This window comes from Castor canadensis, chromosome 2, assembly GCF_047511655.1.
Source record: "Castor canadensis chromosome 2, mCasCan1.hap1v2, whole genome shotgun sequence".
NCBI classification, from domain to species: Eukaryota; Metazoa; Chordata; class Mammalia; order Rodentia; family Castoridae; genus Castor; species Castor canadensis.
Window position 1 is genome coordinate 86,593,998 of NC_133387.1, and position 20,045 is coordinate 86,614,042.

The 20,045-nt window shown below is 42.7% G+C and overlaps 1 long non-coding RNA gene across 1 annotated transcript in view; it reads right to left on the reverse strand.

The window, feature by feature from the left end:
* Window positions 1–15,911, reverse strand: part of LOC141417368 (uncharacterized) — a 41,800-nt gene extending 25,889 nt beyond the window's left edge. Inside the window, exon 1 of the long non-coding RNA XR_012441911.1 lies at window positions 15,728–15,911. This is a non-coding gene — a long non-coding RNA (uncharacterized lncRNA). The remainder of the gene's footprint in view (window positions 1–15,727) is intronic.
* Between the last annotated feature and the right edge of the window lie 4,134 nt (window positions 15,912–20,045).

Sequence of the window (20,045 nt, forward strand, 5' to 3'; positions counted from 1 at the left end):
ATCTCAATGAGAAGACTGTTAAGGTGGGATGGAAGAATAATTACATCCATCTTTGAAATGATTGGAGAAAGACTAACTTCCATGAGGCAGCCAGGTAAGTTTTGCACAGGATGGTTGTGTGTCTATACAAAGTAAAGTTGGGGAAGAGGGCACCCCTGTCACTAGAAGGCAGTGACTCCAGAAAAAGATATATTCCAAACCCAACCCTTCTCTTGTCAGAGTGTGCAGCAAAATGCTGGGTGTCCCTGAGAGGACGGACACACATACTAAGTTTAGAGACAGAGGTCATCTGTGGGCAGAATTAGAATTTTGAAGAGCATATTAAAAGAAAACAGTCTTCCAAAGACACCAAAAGACTGTTCTCAGAGCACTTGCATAAGCAGTATCTGAGACGTGGTGGCCTGAGCACATGTCCAGACTGAGACGTTGTAGACTGGAGACGGCAGCCCAGAGGGAGGGAAACAGTAGGACAAATGCCTTAATCTTTCACAACTCCTGACATTCAGTCTCCTGCCAGTGCCTCCCGTTGGCCAAACCAAATCAGAGTCATTGGGTGGGAAGTCAGCGATGTGTTCCTTAGAGGCCAGCCTCTAGAGGCACAAAGCAGGGTGAAGGAGGTGGAGGGTGACTCTGAAACACAGCCCCATCTGAAAGAGCCCAGGACCTGCAGATTCCTAGACCAGGCACGCGTGACCCAAGGACTGCAGTCACGATTCTGTGGCCACAATGAGCAAAATTGAGGCCTGCCTTTTTTTCTATTTTGCATCACTGAGGCTTATTTCTGTTTGTGCACACTAAAGTTACAGTGGCACTCTGAAGATATTCTAATTGGTGGACAAGTCTAGCAATTAAAGTTTCTTCTTCTTTTTGTTAGTTTGCATTTTGGTACATTGTGACATGTACCAAAGTTCTTACAATGTATCATTGTTGACATAGGAGAGGGAGAGGATAAAAGAAGGAAGTAAGAAGGTGAATAAAGGGGTAAGGGAGAGTAATAGAAAGGGTTGGACAGAAGTAAAGCACACCCACAGTGGGCATACATGGAGACACCCCTGTGAACATCAACTTAAATGTTAATAATGAAAAACAGGACTGTAAAATAAGTACAGTTGTGGGGGGAATGCCAGTGAGAGGGGGGAGGGTGAAGGAAAGAGATTAAGGTGACAGTATATGGTAAATGGACTTCATATACCTATATGAAACAGAATTAAGAAACCTTTTGCATTGTTTTAAGTGGGGTGGGGAGGGGGCTTAGGGGGAGAGACGATGGGGGTAATGTAAGTAATGTACAATATAAGTCTAATCAGAATTGTCACTATGACTCCCCCCATATAATTAATATATCCTAATAAAATTATATTAAAAAGAAGGTAAATATGGTTGATGTACTCTCTATGCAAAAATGAATACAGAATTTTTAAACCTATTGAAACCATCATAAGAAGGGGACTAAGATAGAAGAAAAATTGAGATGAACCAAATTGGGTTATAATACATATATACATGGAAATATCAAAAGAAAACTCCCTGTGTAGTTATCTTAAACAAACAAAAATGTCATTTTTTTTTTCTTTTACAAAATAGGAGAACAGGAGGGCAGAACAGGTCCTGCCTGGAGGGGCTGGTACCAATGGGAGTGGGGAGAGGGCAGGGAAGGGTTGTGGGAGGGTGAATATGGTGCAAATACTGTGTACACATTTGTGAAAAGGGAAAAATGATACCTGCTGAAATTATTCCAGGAATAGGGGGAGGGGAAGATAAAGGAGAATGGTGGAGGGGGTGAATTCAAGTATGGTATATTTGATATATTGTAAGAACTTTTGTAAATGCCACGATGTACCCCCACCCAGTACAATAATAAAAAAGAGTTGGAAAAAATATATCATAATTGAAATCACTCCCTCCATCATTCTCCTTTATCCCCCCTCTCCCCATTCTTGCAATAGTTTCAACAGGTCTTATTTTTTCTACACATCCACTCTCCTACACCCTATCCCTACATTCTCCCCCCTCCCACTGGAACCCCCAGACAGGAACTGTTTTACCTTCCTGCTCTCCGTTTTTGAAAAAAAGACATTTTTGTTTGTATAAGATAGCTATACAGGGAGTTTTCCTTGTGACATTTCTATGTATATACATATACACACATATTAAATATGTATATATATTCATATAATGTCTATCTACCTAGGTAGATAGACATTATAACACAAATTGGTTCACCTCCTCAATTTTTCTCCTGCAATTTGAGTTTCTGTGTCCTGTGTCCCTCATGTGGGCAGAGCAGCATGGGGTTGAAATGGAGGCTCTGGAATCAGTCTAGGTTCAGTCCTGGTTCTGTCGTGTGTTAGTCTTGTGGCCATAGTTGAGCTATTTAACTTCTCTGCACTTTTGGTTCCCTCATTCAGAGATCAGAGATGATGATTCTGCCCTGAGGCTGAAAAAGATCGGGGATGTGCAGCGAGGGTCTGATAAATGCTGTTACTGGGTAGGTACGACAGGAGCTTTTAGAGGGTGGTTTATATGTGGAAAGCTCTAGATTTCCTCATTACAGTGGGAAGTTGCTTAAAACATACTTTTAAATGCTATTTTAATACCACGCCTCTTAGTCATGCTTTTTCTGCCCAGTACTCTTCAGATGAACAAAAACTTTAATAGTCAAAATTCAAAACATGTATGTTCTTTGACTCAGCAACTCTAATACTAGGGTTTGTTTAAAAAAAAAAAAAAGTAACTTTTTTTTCTTTTGGCGGTACTGGGGTTTGAATTCAGGGCCTCACACTTGCAGGTACTCTACAACTTGGGTCACTCCACCAGCCCTTTTTTTGTGTTGAGTATTTTTGAGATGGAGTCTCGCAAACTATTTTACCCAAATGGCCTCAAACCGTGACCCTCCTGATCTCTACCTCCTGAGAAGCTAGGCTTACAGGCATGAGCCACCAGCACCTGACTTTAAGAGCTGTTTTAGATTCCCAGGAAAGCCCCCCACAGGGGGGCATAGCTCCCCCATTACTGACATATTCCTTACAATCGATGAACCTATGTTGACACACCATTATCACCCAAAGCACATAGTCTGTCAGGTCTCACTCTTGGTGTTGTACATTGTATAGGTTTGGGCACAGGTATAACATGTATCCAACATCACAGTATCACACAGAATCCTTCACACTGTCTCACAAAGCCTCTGCACTCCAGCTTTTCTTCCTCCCCCACCCCAGAAACACATTCCTGGCAACCTCTGATTTTTTCACTGTCTCCATAGTTTTGTCAGTCCCAGAAAGTCATGTAGTGTGGAGCCTTTTCAGATTGGCTCCTTTCACTTGGTAATAGGCATTTAAGTTTCCTCCATGTCTTTCTTTAGCTTGACAGAACTCTTCCTTTTCCATAGCCTGGATGTACTACAGTTTATTTATCAACTGGCCTTCTGAAGAAAGCTGGGTTGTTCCCAAGTTTTGGCAATTATGAATGAAACTGCTGTAAACATCTGCGTGCAGACTTTTGCATGGACATAAATTTTCAGCTCCTTTGAAAATAACCAAGGGGCACGTTTACTACGTTGTATGGTAAGAGTAAGTTTAGTAGTATGATAGCACACACCTGTAATACCAGCACTCAGGAGGCTGAGGCAGGAAGATAACGAGTTCAAGGCCAGCCTGGGCTACATAGTGAGACCCTGTCTCAAAAACAAAAAGTACATTTAGTTTTCTAAAAGGCTGCCAAACTGTCTTTTTAAGTGGCTGTGCCGTTTTTCATTTCTACCAGTAATGAACGAGTGCTCCTATTGCTCTGCATCCTTGCCAGCATTTGGTGCTGTCAGTGTTCTGGGTTTTGGACACTCCAATAGGTGAATAGTGCCATCTCGTTGTAATTTGAATCTCCCTGGTGACAGTTAGTGTTGAGCATCTTTGCCTGTGCTGAGCTGCCCTCTGTTTGTCATCTTTAGTGAGGTGTCTGTTAAGGTCTTTGACCCACTTTTTGGTCAGGTTGTTCATTTTTGTACTGTTGAGTTTTAGGGTTCTCTGTGCATTTTGGATTAACAGTCCTTTATCAGATAGGCCTTTTGCAAATATTTTCTCTTGGTTTGTGGCTTGTCTTTAATTCTCTTGACACTGTCTTTTGCAGAGTGGAAACTCAATGAAATCCATTAAAATGCTTTCTTTCGTGGATCATGCCTTTGGTGTTTTACCTAAAAAGTCATCGCTAGACCCAAGGCCATCTAGGTTTTCTCCTGTTATCCTTCAGAAGTCTTATGACCTCGGGTTTTATAATGCTGTGAGGTTAACACACAGATGAGCATGATGTACTCAAGGAAGTATGCACAAGGATATTCTCTGCAGTGTGTTTATAATTTCAAAAGATAAGGAACAACTCAATTGCCCATCAATAGGGGACAGGTAAAATTATGGCATAAAGAATGAAGCAGATTGATACACGCTTTCCGTGGCTTAAACAGCAACAAAGCCAAAGTTAAAAATCCAAGACTCCATTTCTTGACCCCCAAAGTCCTGCTTTTTAATATAGTGACATGTTCCACAGTCTAACCAATGCCAGGTAATGGATAAAAATCTACTTACAATGCCAGTGTGAGAGCAGGGACCACTGCCCCTCACTGTTCCTTTGCTCTTCCCCTGGAGTAGAGCTGTGGTCCGGGGTGACCACCCTCAAGTGAGATGCAGCCCCGCCTCAACAGACTGGCAGTCAACAAACTGACAGGGAACTGTGAAGGTGATCGAACCTGCTCCTAGAGGTGGCAATGACTGCCAATCAGACCTTGTATCCTCCCTGACCCAGGGACACCATGCTCCTCCCTGGGCAGGTCCAACATGGGTACTATCCTTGTATACAACTCTGCTCAGGCTTCTCCCAGCAGGGAGACCACCTGCCTTCAGCAATCTCTAATGAGATTTACCAAGATGAAACCACTGCCCCCAGGATGCCTGGAGTCTTCACAAATCTTTGCTTTGAAATCCCTGGAGAGAAAGGAAAGCGGCCTCAAATTCTTCCTTGCTCACCTTTGCAGGGCTTCCCCTCCAGTCTCTGCTCCCCCCCAAGCCCACCCAGAGGAAAGGCATGATTTATAGTCCCTCTAATTAACAGTTTGTTTTTATTTTCAATATTTGGTGGTTGATTTAGCTTAAGGTCCCTGGGGAACTTAAAGTGCCTGGATTGAATAAGAGCAACTGGAAGGTGGAGGAAGTTTCAACAGAGTTTCTTCTCTCTCTCTCTCTCTCTCTCTCTCTCTCTCTCTCTCTCCCTTTAATTGGTAGCAGCACATGCTGTAACAAGGTGAGTCTAATTCCATTCTGCTGCGAGAGGAGGACAGTTTATCTTTATTATCCTTCCAAGACTATCTAGCAAATTGGCAGGGTTGTTTTATTTGAAGATCATGAAAAGCAGAAAAGTCCCAGTTTCTTCCCAATTTTGAAGAATCGTCAAGTCAGGTAAGGACACAGATGTGACCCTTTCACCAACACTTTGCCTTGTTCCTGAGCGCACCTTGGCTACCGGTGCACACTTCATCCAGTCCAGCATGGTCTGGTCATCCTGTCCCCAGCAACCTCTACTCACCCTGGCTCAGCTCTGGGCAGCAGCACCTGCCTCCTTCTCCCATCTGGTCACTCACTCTGGGCCCACACGTGCTAGGCCAGGTGGACAGGGGTCTGCTTCACATCAGCTGGACCTTCATCCCTGGACCAGTCCACTGCCCACCTTCAAGGGCTTCCTCAAGCCCTTCTGAATACTACCATCCTACACTGCTGACCTAATTCTCCAGATATGACCACAGCAGCATGGATGGTGAGCTTTAGGTTGTCACAGGCACAAGATGATTCACTAGATATCCCCAGTACTTTTTTTTTTTTTTTTTTGGCTGTACTGGGGCTTCAACTCAGCTTGGTAGCACTTTAGCACTTAAGCCACTCTGCCAGCGACTCCAGTACTCTTCATGTGGCCAATCAAAAAGCAACTAGATACAGCCTTAATGGAGGGCAACTTGGTAACATGAATCCAAAAACCTTAATATTTTGTGGGTCCTCTGACCCAGCAATCATATTTCTAGGCAAGGATCCTCAGGAAAAATCATGTAGGCGGGCATATTCATTAGGTCATTAGGAGTTTTTATTACCCCCCAAAATTGGAAATAATCCAAATGCCCAACAATAAGAAAATGGCTAAATAAATTATAGATCAGCTATTCTACAGTCATTAAAATGTTATAGAATAATATTGGACAACAGAGAAGGATATTCAGGTTACATTGTTAAGTTAAAAAAAAAAAGACTTCAAATTAATGGCAAATTTTACTTTTAATCATCTATCTCCAGCTCAGAAAAGCTAAAAAAAAGAAACAGACAAGTCCTAAAATTAGAAGGCAGGGCTCTTTTGATGATAATAGTCCCTTTTCAACACATTAGATGGAAAAAATTTAAATATGCAAAGGAAAGGAGAGCTTGGCCAGATGTAACCACACTGAACATTTTGATGGGTTCTTCCTATGACTTTCCTATGTGCCACGTGTGCATGGTGTGAGAGCACATATGAAGTGTTGTACATGCCTTTGGCTTTTCCTAGTCATTGCCCTAGAGACTGCAGCTTACATTCTTGAATTAGTAAGCCTAATTTATATTGTACTTTCACTCTCTTACAATAACGTGTTAGGACACTAATTTATTTAATTCGCCTCCTTCCCCCTATTCTGACCTTATGTGATGTTGGTGCTACACATTTAATTCTATAGATACTAAAAACTCCACAAAGCACTATCACACTTTATACTTATTTATATTCGGACATACTTATACTTTCTATTGTTCTTCAATCCCTTCCATAGCTCCAATTTCTGTCTTTAATCATTCTCCTTCTATGTGAAGAACATGTTTTAGTATTTCCTTTAGTGCAGATCTCCTGGTAATGAATTCATACAGTTTTGCCTAAAAATGTGCTTATTTCACCTTCATTCTTGTGTGTGTGTGTGTGTGTGTGTGTGTGTGTGTGTGTGGTACTGGGATTTGGACTCAGGGCTTCACACTTGCTAGGCAGGTGTTCTACTAGTTCAGCCATGCCTCCAGCCCTTTTTGCTTATTTTTAAGGTAGAGTCTTGCTTTTTTGCCCAGGCCAGCCTGGACTGATATCCTCCTATTTTACACCTCTCTCTGTAGCTAGGATGACAGGAGCATACCACCATATCCAGCTCTTTCCCTTAAGATGGAGTCTTGTGAACTTTTTCCCAGCTGGCCTCCTGATCTCAGCCTCCCATGTAGCTTGAGATGACATGCATATGCCACTGGCACCTGGCTTCACCTTCATTCTTGTAGGGTATTTTCATTGAGTAGAGAATTCTAAGTAAGCAATGATTTTCTCTCAGCTCTTTGAAAATGCTTTGAGTAGTTGTGCTCTGCTATGGTAGGTCTGGTTTTTCTTTTATTAGTCCTTCTTGAAAATTGTAGTGCTTCTTGAGTCTGTGGCTCAAGGCCTTTCATCAATTTTTGAAAATTCTCACCTCTTATCACTTCAAATAGTTTCTGCCCACTCTTTCTCTTTATTTTGGGGCTACAATTACACATTATGTGAGGCCTCCTCTGACTTTTCCTTCATTGAAAATATCATCTCAGTCAGGTCAATGGCTTAAACTAGCTACTTGGGATGCAGAAATGGGAGAAATGGAGGTTCATGTTCAGCTCGGGAGAAAAATTAGCGAGACCCCATCTTAACCAACAAAAATTGCTAGGGATGGCAGCATGTGCCTAGCTACGGGAAAAGTGTAACTAGGAGGATCATGATTCAGATGGCCCAGGAATAAACTCGAGCCCCTCTATGAAAAACAGCTAAAGCATAAAGGGTTGGGGGCATGGCTCAAGCAGTAGAGTGTCTGCCTAGCAAGTCCAAGGCCCTGAGTTCAAAGTCCACTATTGCAAAAAGAAACATATGTATAATGAAAGATATATATTTCTATAGTGTTTTTCCATGACCTGTCTTGCAGTTCATTAATTTTCTATTCAGCTGTCTAATCTTCTATTAAACCCACTCAATGAGTTTTTATTTTTCTTAACAGAAATTTTCAAGTCTATGGGTTTTTGGGGGTTTTTTTGGTGGTAGTGGGGTTTGAACTCGGGGCCTTGGGCTTATTAGGCAAGTACTCTACCCCTTGAGCTACATTTGATTTTTCTCTACCAAAAGTCTTAGTGGTATCTTTTATACCTTTGGGTATATCAGGCATGGTTATTTTATTAGAGTCTGTGTTAAAAATTTCCACTGTCTGGTCCCCTGGGGCTCTATTGTTTCTGTTGGTTTTTATTTGTGGTCGTTTGGGGTTTTTACCTTTTGTCTGGAAAAAAATTGATTGGATCAAGTACCAAGTATGAATAGTAGTAAAAATAATTGAAGCTTAGGCTGATGTTACTATTTCTTCAGAAAGGATTGATCTTTGCTTCTGGATGACAGCTAGGAACATTCTCATGCTGTATAGTTCAGGCTGCCCTCGAACTCTTGATCCTCCTGCCTTGGCCTCTCTGGTCCTGGGATTACAAACATGCACCACGATATGTGACTTCTGCCATCTCTTCTAAACTGGCAGAAGTGGTCCTAAATGTACCGGGTTTCCATTGCCCTGGGTTCTACCTTCTTCCAAATCTGACATTCTTGTCTGATTTATTAGATTTCTAATGCCATCAAGAAGTTTCTTAAAAACTATTTTGTAAGATTTTGTCCAGATTTTCCAATTGTCCTCAACAGGTAGGATGTCCAAATTTCCTAGTCTGTCACTACTGAAAGCGGAAATCTGTCATCTATTCTGAAATTCAGGGCTTTGTTTTGTTTTTGTCTGTTCCCTGTTTGTTTTGTGGTACTGGGGTTTGAATTCAGTGCTTCCCTGGGAAGCACACTATCACTTGAGCCACTCTTGTCATTGAAAATCAGTTTTTAAAGGGTTCCTATCATTTTTTTGTTACCCTTGTTATTAAATAATTGCCTCTGTTTCTTATCATTGAGCTAGTTGTTCTGAATCAAAAGAATTACCAAACTGCAGAAAATTTTGTCTGCAGGATGGTTTTAGCTCGAGGATTCTTTCTCCAATGGTTCACTCACTTTACTGGTCAGGAACTGACATATGGCATGCCTAGAAAATTGGGGACCCAAAAGAGAGCGACTCCCGATGTCTCCCTGAGTGCAGACTACCCACTGTCTTCCTCCCTGAAGGCTAATGCTGTCCAAGGGATGGAAGCCCGAGGTGGGCCAGGTCTGTTGTCCTAATTCTAGTGCACTGGGTCTGTGAGGAAGGAAAATGTGGTCTACAAGTCCAAAGCCCTGGGAAGCAAAGCTATTAATAATTAATATCAGTATTTATTAATCACTTAATAATTTTAGTAAAGCTATTACTATCTAATGTGGATAATTAAAATGGATATTTCATCTGCCTTTTGTCCTCATCTCTTTTGTATTGGTGAAAGCTATAGCTATGGGCCCCTTTTCTGTCAGTGACTCATGTAATTTTGTTGCTAGCACCGAATCTCTCAGCTACCAGGAAGAGGATTTAATGTTTCTTTTTCAAAGGTCAAGCCCATCACAGTTATTATTTTCCTGTTTGAGCTGATTTTAAGAACAACCTTTGGAAGGAGAAAAGTGGAAGACGGCATTGTGTAAAGGTGCTTCTCTCTGCAGAGCTCTGATGAATGGAAGTGGATGATATGACGGGCAGCCATATCAATACTTCTGTGTCCTGCTCCTTGGGGGATGCAGCTTGGCGGGATCTGGTTTTTAAGGAAGCATTAAAGGCAAAGGGTTTTAAGGCACTATAACGCCTATGTGAGTTAGTGACATTTGGACACCTGGTTGACATGAGTGCCACAGAACTTTTAGAGTGCTGAAGTTTCTAAGTCTGACCAGAGGACTCCATCCTAGCCCTGTCACATGCCCTCCCTCTTTCTGGCTCCATCCCTTACAGGTTGGCTAGGTGGCCTAATTTCTAGGAAGGCCCAGGGATTGGGTTAGACAGGGACCATACCCAAACTCTTGTGGCAGGGTCCAGCAACTTGTTTTACAAGCCCTCCGGTGGTAATGATACACACCCAAACACAGTACCATTGCCTTAGAATGCCTTGCTCTGGCTTTTTTCATCCCTGGAAGAAATTATTTTGCCTCACAGCCTGAACTCACCTACCAGAACCCCAAGGTGTCAGGGTTTCCAGTGAACTAGCACACCTTTTGGGTGAATTACTCTTTCAATGTGACTTTGACCCCATCCAATGACATTCTCTAAGCCCCCAAACTAAAGGATCAAGAAACATGTCTCATGCCTCCCATGAGAAGACAGGAAATTCACACTTGAATATTTGTGCAAACCCCTCTTTAGGTACACATGTTTTCCTGACCTGAAATCTCATGACCAAACTTCTCCTGCATGTTTTTATGAGAAATAGCCTGTAACCCTTGAGTAAATACTAAGACTTCAAGTTTTTCTTTAAATTTTTGAATTATAAATACCCTGACTTAAACAAATCAATATAATAGTACTTTTTAGAAGAAAAATTATTTAAAGGCTTCTGCTCCTGGGCTATCGACATGTGCCACAAGATACCCTCCTAGGGTAACAGGGCCACTACAGCACATCTAAGGCTCTGTTGGCATCAAGCCCAGTTCATGGTTTTTCTAGAGTGTTCTGTGCCCTCTTCTTCGGCCCCTTCTGGTGTGCCTCCTTAAGAGAGCATGAGCACACTTCATTTCCTCCCCACCAAGAACCTCTGATTTAATGTCAGTGGAACAACAGCAGAGTAAAGACGTATGGACCACGTATTGTGGACTGTCACTTGAAATTGTGCTCAATTTTTATTGGAACTATCTTAATTTGATATGCCATTATTTGTGCGGTGTAGGTCTGTGAACACAGAGAATGGAAATTCTTGAAGTGCTAAGGACCCATGGCCTCAGTTGACTGCACAACAACTTTTCAAGGGCAGCAGCAGGTGACTGTCAAGTGCATCTGGATTTGAGCCACTGATTTCTCTGCCTCGGGACGGGGTTTGTTGTCAAAGACAGCTAAGGAACACTGGGGCTCACCAGCCTGTCCTTTGAGGCCTCCTTCTCCTCCAAATGGCACCACAGATAGTAAGGGGAGGCTCCTGCCTTCTCCACAAGCAGTATGATGTCATTGGCTTCCTGGGTATCTGAGAAGCAACTGGCAGTCCTGGGCCTGCCCCTCCTGGGCCTGTCTGCTCTGGCCACTGCCTAGAATGGAAGACTTTAGTCAGTCTCCTGCTGGTGGCACTCTCAAATTGCCACTTGCCAGGAATATATCTGTCAAGAAGGTGATTAGAAAAATAGAACCTTCTCAAGAGAAAGAGCAGTTATTAACACAGCCACAGTAGAGGCCTGATGCTTATTTATACAGCCACAGAGAGGGGCACGACTCAGGCTTCTTTCCAAAGCTCATCCAGAATGAGCTTCACCACTCTGGACCCTGCACAGACCCTGTTCTCTTGGTGCCAACTGGGGCCAGTGCTGGGCTCTAGTGCCTGTTCCCTGCCACCCTACACACCCACTTCTTCCAGAGCTGATGACTAGCCAAAGCTGGCCACCTTTTGGTCATTTTGCTGCTCATTAGCACCTCCTCCTAAAGGGGACCGGTTAGGAGGAAGAGGTGAAAGTCAAACCCAGTCATTTTCTTGACATTAGCAGCTCTTATAAAAGTCTTGATGGACAAAGAAGTTAATGCAGTGGCTAAGCCTGGAGCCTCTAGTGTCCCTGTCCAGTGGTGGCACAGGATCTGCCACCTACTGAGCACCTACTGAAAGTACCAGAGCAGAGACTAAGGATTAGGGGGGTGCTTATGAGGTCATGCGCACTTCAGAGACATGGGTACAGTTGCGCTTCTAAATAAGTCCCTTGTTTTCTTATTTTACAAATACAGGAGCTGAGGCTGGATGAGGCAGGTGATGTCACACAAACCACAGCTGATCAGCCCACCAGGATTGTGATTCTGACAGAAACCCAGAAATCCAGAGACTCTGACAGAGTCCAGGTTCTATATGCCTTGCTATATCCCCCTCTACTCTTCTACTATGCCACGCTCAATGTGAGGTTTTCAAGTCCCACTGTCATGTGACTTACAAACAGTAGGGGAGAAATGGTGTGTGAATCACAGTTACTGTGAGGAGGATGAGACCCATTCTATCAGGGGGGATGAGGAGGGGTCTTGAAGGAGGCAAGATCAGAGATGTGCTCAGAAAGGGGGCGTGTTTGGGTAGATAGAAATCAGAGAAGACTCTAGGCAGGATGGGAAAACATGGGCAGTGAGCAGAAGGAGTGACAGGGCCAGTGCTCCTGGGCAAAGAAGCTGTTAGGAATGACAGGAGAGTGTAGTATGGGGTAAGGGATTATGGAAGACATGACCACCCATAGTGCAGTCTGAACACAAATGCCAGGCTGGAGAACATGTGTTTCTGTCACAGCCTCAGTGGGATAGGTCAGAGGGGACACAGTGGATGTAGATAGATAAGCAGGAGGGAAAAACTGGGAGGAAAAGAAGGACGAGCACAGAGACAGTGTGCAAAGCACATCATCCTCACTTAGGGCAGTATAGTGAGCTCTAGGAAGTGCCTGGAAAGCCAGGCTGTAGGCTTCCATGATGGTATCTTGTTGTAGCATCAAAGGCTTAGTCATTGGTCCCCAAATGGCTGATATATCAGTACTGGGAGGTATAATTTTTCTAGAAATACTCAAATCCCTGGAAATCTTAAGATTTCAAATCTTTCAGTAATAATATTTAAAGGTGATATTTTTCTCTAACAATTTCTTTCAGTCTCCATAAACTCAGCTATGTCATTAGGCTCTTTGAAGGATGCTCTGTCTTCTAAGACTAACCCAGAATATTTTAGCTAATTAGACTTTCTCTCCCAGGCTCCCACATACATAGTTTTGTTTCTCACTACAAGTCCCTAAAATTAACTAACCCGTGAAATATTTTTTAAAATCAATATTTAAAGGTGGCCTATGGTAGTGAATGCATGTATGCTAAGTATTCAGGAGGCTGAGGCAGGAGAATTGTGAGTTCAAGGCCAGCCTGGGCTATGTGGCAAGGCCCTATCTCACAAAAACAAAGATGAGAGATAGATAGATAGGTAGGTAGATAGATTATAGATAGAGATATCGTTGTTCAGTTCACCTTTCCCTCTTTCTTGTCCTTGAAGAGATCTGGCAGTAAATGAACTTAGATACCTTTCAATTTCTTTGCCTCAAACTGCCACATGTTGAACAGGTAAGAGCTTTTTGCCAAGTGACATTCGGGATTTTATGCTGTAGTTCCTACAAGCTGTGATTAGATTTATGGGTGGTCGGAAGCCCACCTCACACCATTTCTCAGCCTCCTCCCTACTGAGGAGTGGCCTTCATGAAGAACACTTGCATGTATCCCCTAGCTGATCCAACAGTCTACTTCTGGGCTGGCCAGTCTACTGGGTGGAAGAGAGAAAATCCTGGAATAGGACCAATCAGATTCCAGTTCTTAAGAATTTGGTATGGGAAACAAGGAAGAAATCAATGTGAGCTGAAGCCAAAAGGAGCTGATGATGGAAACAGCTGTTGGAGGGGCCTTTATGGGGCATGTGGAAGCCAGCACTATGAGACAGCAGAATCCCTGAGGGGTGATCAGGGGAGAGAATGGAGCAGGTCTAGGGGACAGAGTTGGCATAAGGGAGCCAGACCCTAGTGCCACCTTGGGTCTGGCTTCAGGACTCCAGTGCAGGTCCTTGTACGTCCTTTCAGCAAATCTCTATGTCTCTAAGTCACTTCTTGTCATTGTTATGTTTTTTTTCCAAAGGATTTCCCTCCAAACCAAAAACCTGCCAAGGACCCTAAAACACTGGTTTCTCCTAACAGCACTAGCTAAGTGAGCTCAGAACTGAGCATGAAAGGGAACCAAGCAGGGATCGCATTATACTGCAGAGTCTGGGCCTGCAGGTCTAGGCCAAGATTCTGCATCTCTATGAAGCCCCCAGATGGCACTCTGCTTGTCCCCAGACCACAAAAGCAAGAGGGTAAGTGTCACATGAGCATATCTATGGTTCAACTAGGGAAAAGAAAAAAGACCCAAGCCACAAAAACAAAGTTTACAACCTGTCCAAAAGACAGGCAGTAAAGAAAAGAAACAAATCATACTTCCAAGCTCTTCTTTCCACAGCATTCAGAAAGAGAATGGATGGAGATGCTCAAACTGACCTCACCCAGGGCCTCTGAAGTTTTAAGACCCTGTGATATCTTGTTTGTTATGGGTTTTTTAATAAATGTGTTCTCTTATATCAATAAATTTACCCAGAGAGGTTTTTGGTGTTATTGTTCATTGGTTTGTTTGTTTTTTTTCCTAAACAGATTGGTTTTGAATAATTTCTGTATCTCTAACAAGAAACTTATATTGCACTAGCTGGCAATATGACGGAAGCAGGCTTCTTAACATGAAGCTTCCACACATACACTTCCCATCGCTGCTGATATGTGTGGGTGGTTTCTGATGCATATTTTGCTATTAAAATGAGAAGGCAGACTCTTGACTAGGGGCAAGTATTAATGTCATTTTCCTTGCATATATTTTCCCAGTCTAACTGCAAGATAGACCAAACTGCACACCCTCTTCAAACACTGGGAAAACTCCTGTGGACTAGAAATAACAGTGAGATGGGGAATAAAGGAAAGACAAAGGGCACGTACTACTGAAACACAAAAACCAATTTCATTTAATGAAATCAAAAGTATAATATAATAATGTAAGCTCTAAAAAACATCCAGTAGATCAAATACCAGTGATCTTAAAGTAAAAAAAAAATATATATATATATATATATACGCTTTGCTTCAGTTGTATCTTCTAGGGCAAACTTCTCTTGGGCAATGGCTCTTTGAGTACAGTATATAATTCGCTAGCATTTACTGCCTGTGATAAATTAGGAGTACTCACCAAGCACTTTACTGCCTCAGCCAGGGTGAGCACAGCTTTCCTAACTGTAAATTACTTTAGCAACTACTTGGGACAGAAGGAAGTGAAACCAAAGATCCAAGCTTACAGGACCATTTCTTATTCTTCCTCTCCCTGGTGCTTATCTGTAGGGGACACTTGGTTAAATGCAAAATTTATCACATCCTCCCATCCCTCTTTTGGGTACACTTCAAAGCCAGATGCGGGTATGAAAAAGATGTGAATACAACTCACCATGATGTTAAAACCCAAGTGCTTATTAGAGGGTGAAACACCATATTTTATGTAATCTCTTTTTTGTTTTCCTTGGAGTGCTTAGGTTCAAACCTAGGGCCTTGCACATGTTAGGCAACCACTCTACCACTGAACTACATCCTAGCCCTTGGTTTTTTGACACAGGATTTTTACTATATAGCTCAGGCTGGCCTTGGAACTTGTAATCTTGCTGCCTCTGCCTCTGTAATAAGTTATTCAAATACCTCCCTTGGTCTTAACAATCTACTTCTTCCCTATTCAACCAACTTCTTGATCAGTCATGAACAGAATCTTTAAGGGAAAATACTTTAAAATTTAAAAAACCTTTAAACTCCAGTAAGATAATGAAAACTATGCCAACTATGTAAACCAAGTCATTTACATCTGGAACATAAAATAGTTTTAGAGATGTCACATTGGTCATACTTTCTGAATCTGAAATCGATACACATTATGCAAAACCCAGGCTTCTTCAGGGGACAACAGGATATGACATTTTAAAATGGAACTCACTTTGAGCACGTATGTCCATGCCTCCAGTGCTTTACATATACCCTTTCATTTCATTTCATTTTGCCAACAGGTCTGTGAATCACTTGAGAAAACCAAGCTTCAAAGCCAGTCATGCCTGTATTCCCATCACCTGGAGCCGAGGCAGGAAGATGAGAGTTCAAGGGCAGCCTGAGCTGCACAGAGAGACTCTGTCAAAGAAAAGAGGGAAGGGAAGAGAAAGAATTGGGAGGGGAGGGGAAGAAAAGAAAGGAGAGGGGAGGGGAGAGGGGAGGGGAGGAGAGGAGAAGGAGAAAGCCAGCTTCAGAACTTTTGCTATTTATTGGCAATGCTGGTATTCAAACATAAATCTGCTATATTTCAAAGCCCCTATTCTTTCCTTGTCTCTCTCTCTAATCATTTCTCCTTCCCCTCTCTCTCCTCATCTCCTCCTGGCTTCACAAAGTAGTTCTATTTGACTTCCTATGTCTTTATTATTCTAGGACAATGTTTGGTTGCCAATACAAAACCATTCATATTCCCATCTAGTAAACAGGAGAGCAATAGATGGCTACAAGTGAGGATAGGTAGATACTTTTCACAGCTGAGCCATGCCACCGCTGTCAATTTAAACAGATACAGAGAACATGCCAGAATCCCTGGAGTCCTGTGGTGTTCTGTGGAGGCTCTTCCCATCTCACTGCCACCTCTAGAACCAAACTTGTTCACCAGCTGCCTGTAGGCCTGATAGCTAGAAAGACCCTGATAAGGAGACCAAGCCTGGAAAAGTCACTGTCAACATTATGTTTTTTGTTTTTTGGTCTTTTTTTTTTTTGGTAGTACTTCAATTTAAACTCAGGACCTCATGCTTGCTAGGCAGGCATTCTACCACTTGAGCCATTCCACGAGTCCTACTGCCAACACTATTAAACAAGCTAAAATGAGGAACACACTAGGAAGTATTTCTATGTTTAATGATAAACAAATGTTTATTTCTTTAATCAACTGGCAAATTGCCCTCCAGAAAGGTTTTTGTCAATCTACCTTCCCATCAGCAGTGTACCAACTGTGTCCTTAGTTGCAAGCATTTGTCAAGCAATCTCCAACTTGCTTTAGAGTAAGGTCTATTTGGCAGTTCCAGAATTTCTAAACGTAAAGACTCAGGGGAAACAATCTCATTGGGTTAAGGTAGAATGTGCTTTGAAACCACATTTTCATAGTTCTTCACATAAGATTGAGAAAAATATCCATTTTCCTCATCAAAGAATGGGGGATGTGTTCAGGAGACAGGACTTAAGGGTACTATTTGCCTCCCTGGGCTGACTACTCACACCCTAGTTGTGAGGTTGTGAGGCAGAATAGCTAGGGTAAGGTGACAGGGAAATTAGAAAACATACCAAAAGGTCAGTAGGTTTAGGAACTGAGAAAGAAACAATAAGGCTGAAAATTCACTAGAACAGAGAGAATTCAAATCAACTGCTCAAGAATATATAGATCCTCATTCCTTCCATTACCCTCCCTTCTCTGTTAAGAGTTAAATGAGATACAATGCTCTGAAATGAATAATTAGGTTTTTTGGTAAATGTGTCACCAGGAAGAATAACTAAAAAAGGGCCATGAAGAGCAAATGCCAATGTCAGGAGACACTTTGATTGTAAGGGCAACCTAGACCCTTTGTCTCCAGGCTTGAGTTGTAACATCAAAGTGAAACTAGAGTTTTGGGTCCAAACTCCTGAGATTCCACATGTCAGGTCCTTCCACTTGTCCCTATAGGGCAGATAAAGAGCCATGGTGAAGGCAGAGCAAGGAGATCTATTACACAATACAGGACATACCATGGAAAGAGGCAGAGTGAACACTTCAGCCCATCTTCAGCTATCTTTGAGGTGCAGATATGAGCTTCAGCTTTAAGTAGACAAAGAACTAGGGGCAGAAGTCAAAAGGTATGCATAGTTAAACAGTCCCAGTCCCAGGTGTGTTCCAGTGGTTGAGTGGGGCCTGCTTGACCATTATCTCAGTCCTTGTTCTTTGAGGGTTCCAGAGAAGCTGTTCTCGCTGTCACACTTGAGGGAAGCAATCTAGTTCCCAAGACATGATTACTCCTGCTCCGGAGTTCAGCCTCATTGTCATACACAATTGTTCTCATTTGGAGGAGTGATCTGTCCTGCAAGGCTCTGCTATTCCTTAGGGATAGTTTCAGTCACTTGTCATAAAGATGTTATTAGTCATTCCTGTCCTTCCTTGATTCCAAGGTGGCTGAAGGGCAAAGGAAGACAGGTACAAAATGGAAACAGAGATGCCATACCTCCCTCCTGCTTTTAGTTATCATGGGGCCTAGTACGGAGTCAGTATATTTCAGCAAATACAGATTAAGCATCTCTTACAAAAGCAGGATAATTAGGACATTGTGAGGTGACCATTGCTGTCACAGAATATAAATAGCCCTGGAATGAAGACCACCCATTGAGCCCCCTGCTCCCACCTTCTGACATCCTTGTCAGAAAGAACTGCTCACGTATGGCTCCTTCCTTGCACCTTGCTTTGTCTTCCTAAGCTAAATAAATCTCTGTTGGCCTGCTACCTTGTGTGCCTCCTTCATAGATGACTTCAAAATTCATTTTGTCGTTGTTCAAAGTTCCTGGGGTGGGGTCCTGGTAGGCTTGGAAAATCAAGTAGAAAATTCCCTTCTTCTGTTGGGGATATCTCCTCTTTTCCAAATACTCTCTCAGTGACACTGGATTCCATTCAGCGAGATGGATCTTCCAAGATCTCACCTCACACCTTTTCCGGGGATTCCTCTTCTGTCAAGTTTGGGAGAGCTAGGCTTCTCCTTGTCACTAGCTCTACCACATCCAACAGCCCTGGAGAAGAAAAATCTCCCAGACTCCGAGACCCTCTTGCTAAGTGACCAGAAATTCTGTGAGGCCGAAGATGGCTGACTGAAGTCTGTTTTTACCAAATTTGCTTTTCATCAACTGGCTTCTTAGTTAATAGCTCATAATAAGCATCATTTGTTTAGTGAGCATCACTATGTGGAAGATACATGCATATAGTACACTGCACATAGCCTTTTAACTACCCCATGGGTACCTCTTATTATCACTACTATTTTCAGATGAGAAAACTGATACTGAGAGAAACTAAGTCACTTGCCTGAGGTCCACACTAGGAAATAATACATAGTACATAGCTGGGGTTAAAACTCAGGCCTGACCTCTTCACTGCTCAACTTTTATTTACTTATCTATTTATTTGTTTTGATGCTGGGAATGAACCCAGTACTTCACATGTGCTCCACTCTGTACCTAGCCTGACCTTTTTTTTTTGTGCTAGAGATTGAACTCAGGGCCTTGCACAAGTGCTCAACCACTTGACCCAAGTCCCCACCCAGTCCTTTGGTTTTAGTTGGTTTTTCAGATAGGGTCTCACACTTTTGTCTCAGGCAGCCTCTGGCCAAAAATCTCCTGGTTCTGCTTCCTGAGTAGCTGATACCATAGGCATGCACTGCCACACTGGCGCCTGGCCTGACTTTTAATTCTGCCTCGATGTTTCCACATTGAAAAAGGTGAGAGGTGAGTAGGGTAACCAAGGATGAGTTTCAGCATTATTTTTAGGAGTCTCATGGCAAGTCTGGAAAATAAAGGAGGGTTTGTTTTAAAACATAATTCACACATATATATTAATCCAGGAAAACAAGACCTAAAGCAAAGCCTTTCTCTTGCTGCAGTGGTCTCTGCATCTTCTGAGTCTGCTTAGCACAGTGAATTTTAACAGGCTGCAACTCCAGGCAATGAGTCTACCTGCCAGCATTCAGATGCAGTCCCTTCGACAGTAGGAACATTTATTGAGCATCTGCTATAGGTGAGACTGTGCTAGTGGTAGATGGATGTTTAGAGGGACTTTGATGCTCAGAATTGGCTATGGGCCCCTAACATGAGAGGCATATCTCTAACTTAAGGACAGCTTCCAAACACTAGGACCAGGCTTCCTAAGAATGGGCAATGCTGCCTTATCTCCTTTCTCAGTCCCCTTTCTCTCCCATCCTTCCTCTCCAGAGCTGCTGAACCTGAGTAACGGGAGCTTTGTCATTGGCTGTGTTTCTGCAAGTGAATTACTAATAAAACTGGGAATGTTTATGCAGGAAAACTGGGATCTCATTCATTTGTTTATTCATTCATTCATTCATTCATTCATTCATCCAACAAACGCAGTAGTTAGCAAGTCCACAACTGTATATCAGGCCCTGTACTATATAGATGCTCCTGACACTTCAGTGGCAAAACCATGGCCTGTGCCCTCAGAGAGCTCACATCTGGATGCCTGCTCAGGCAGTGGCCTTGCT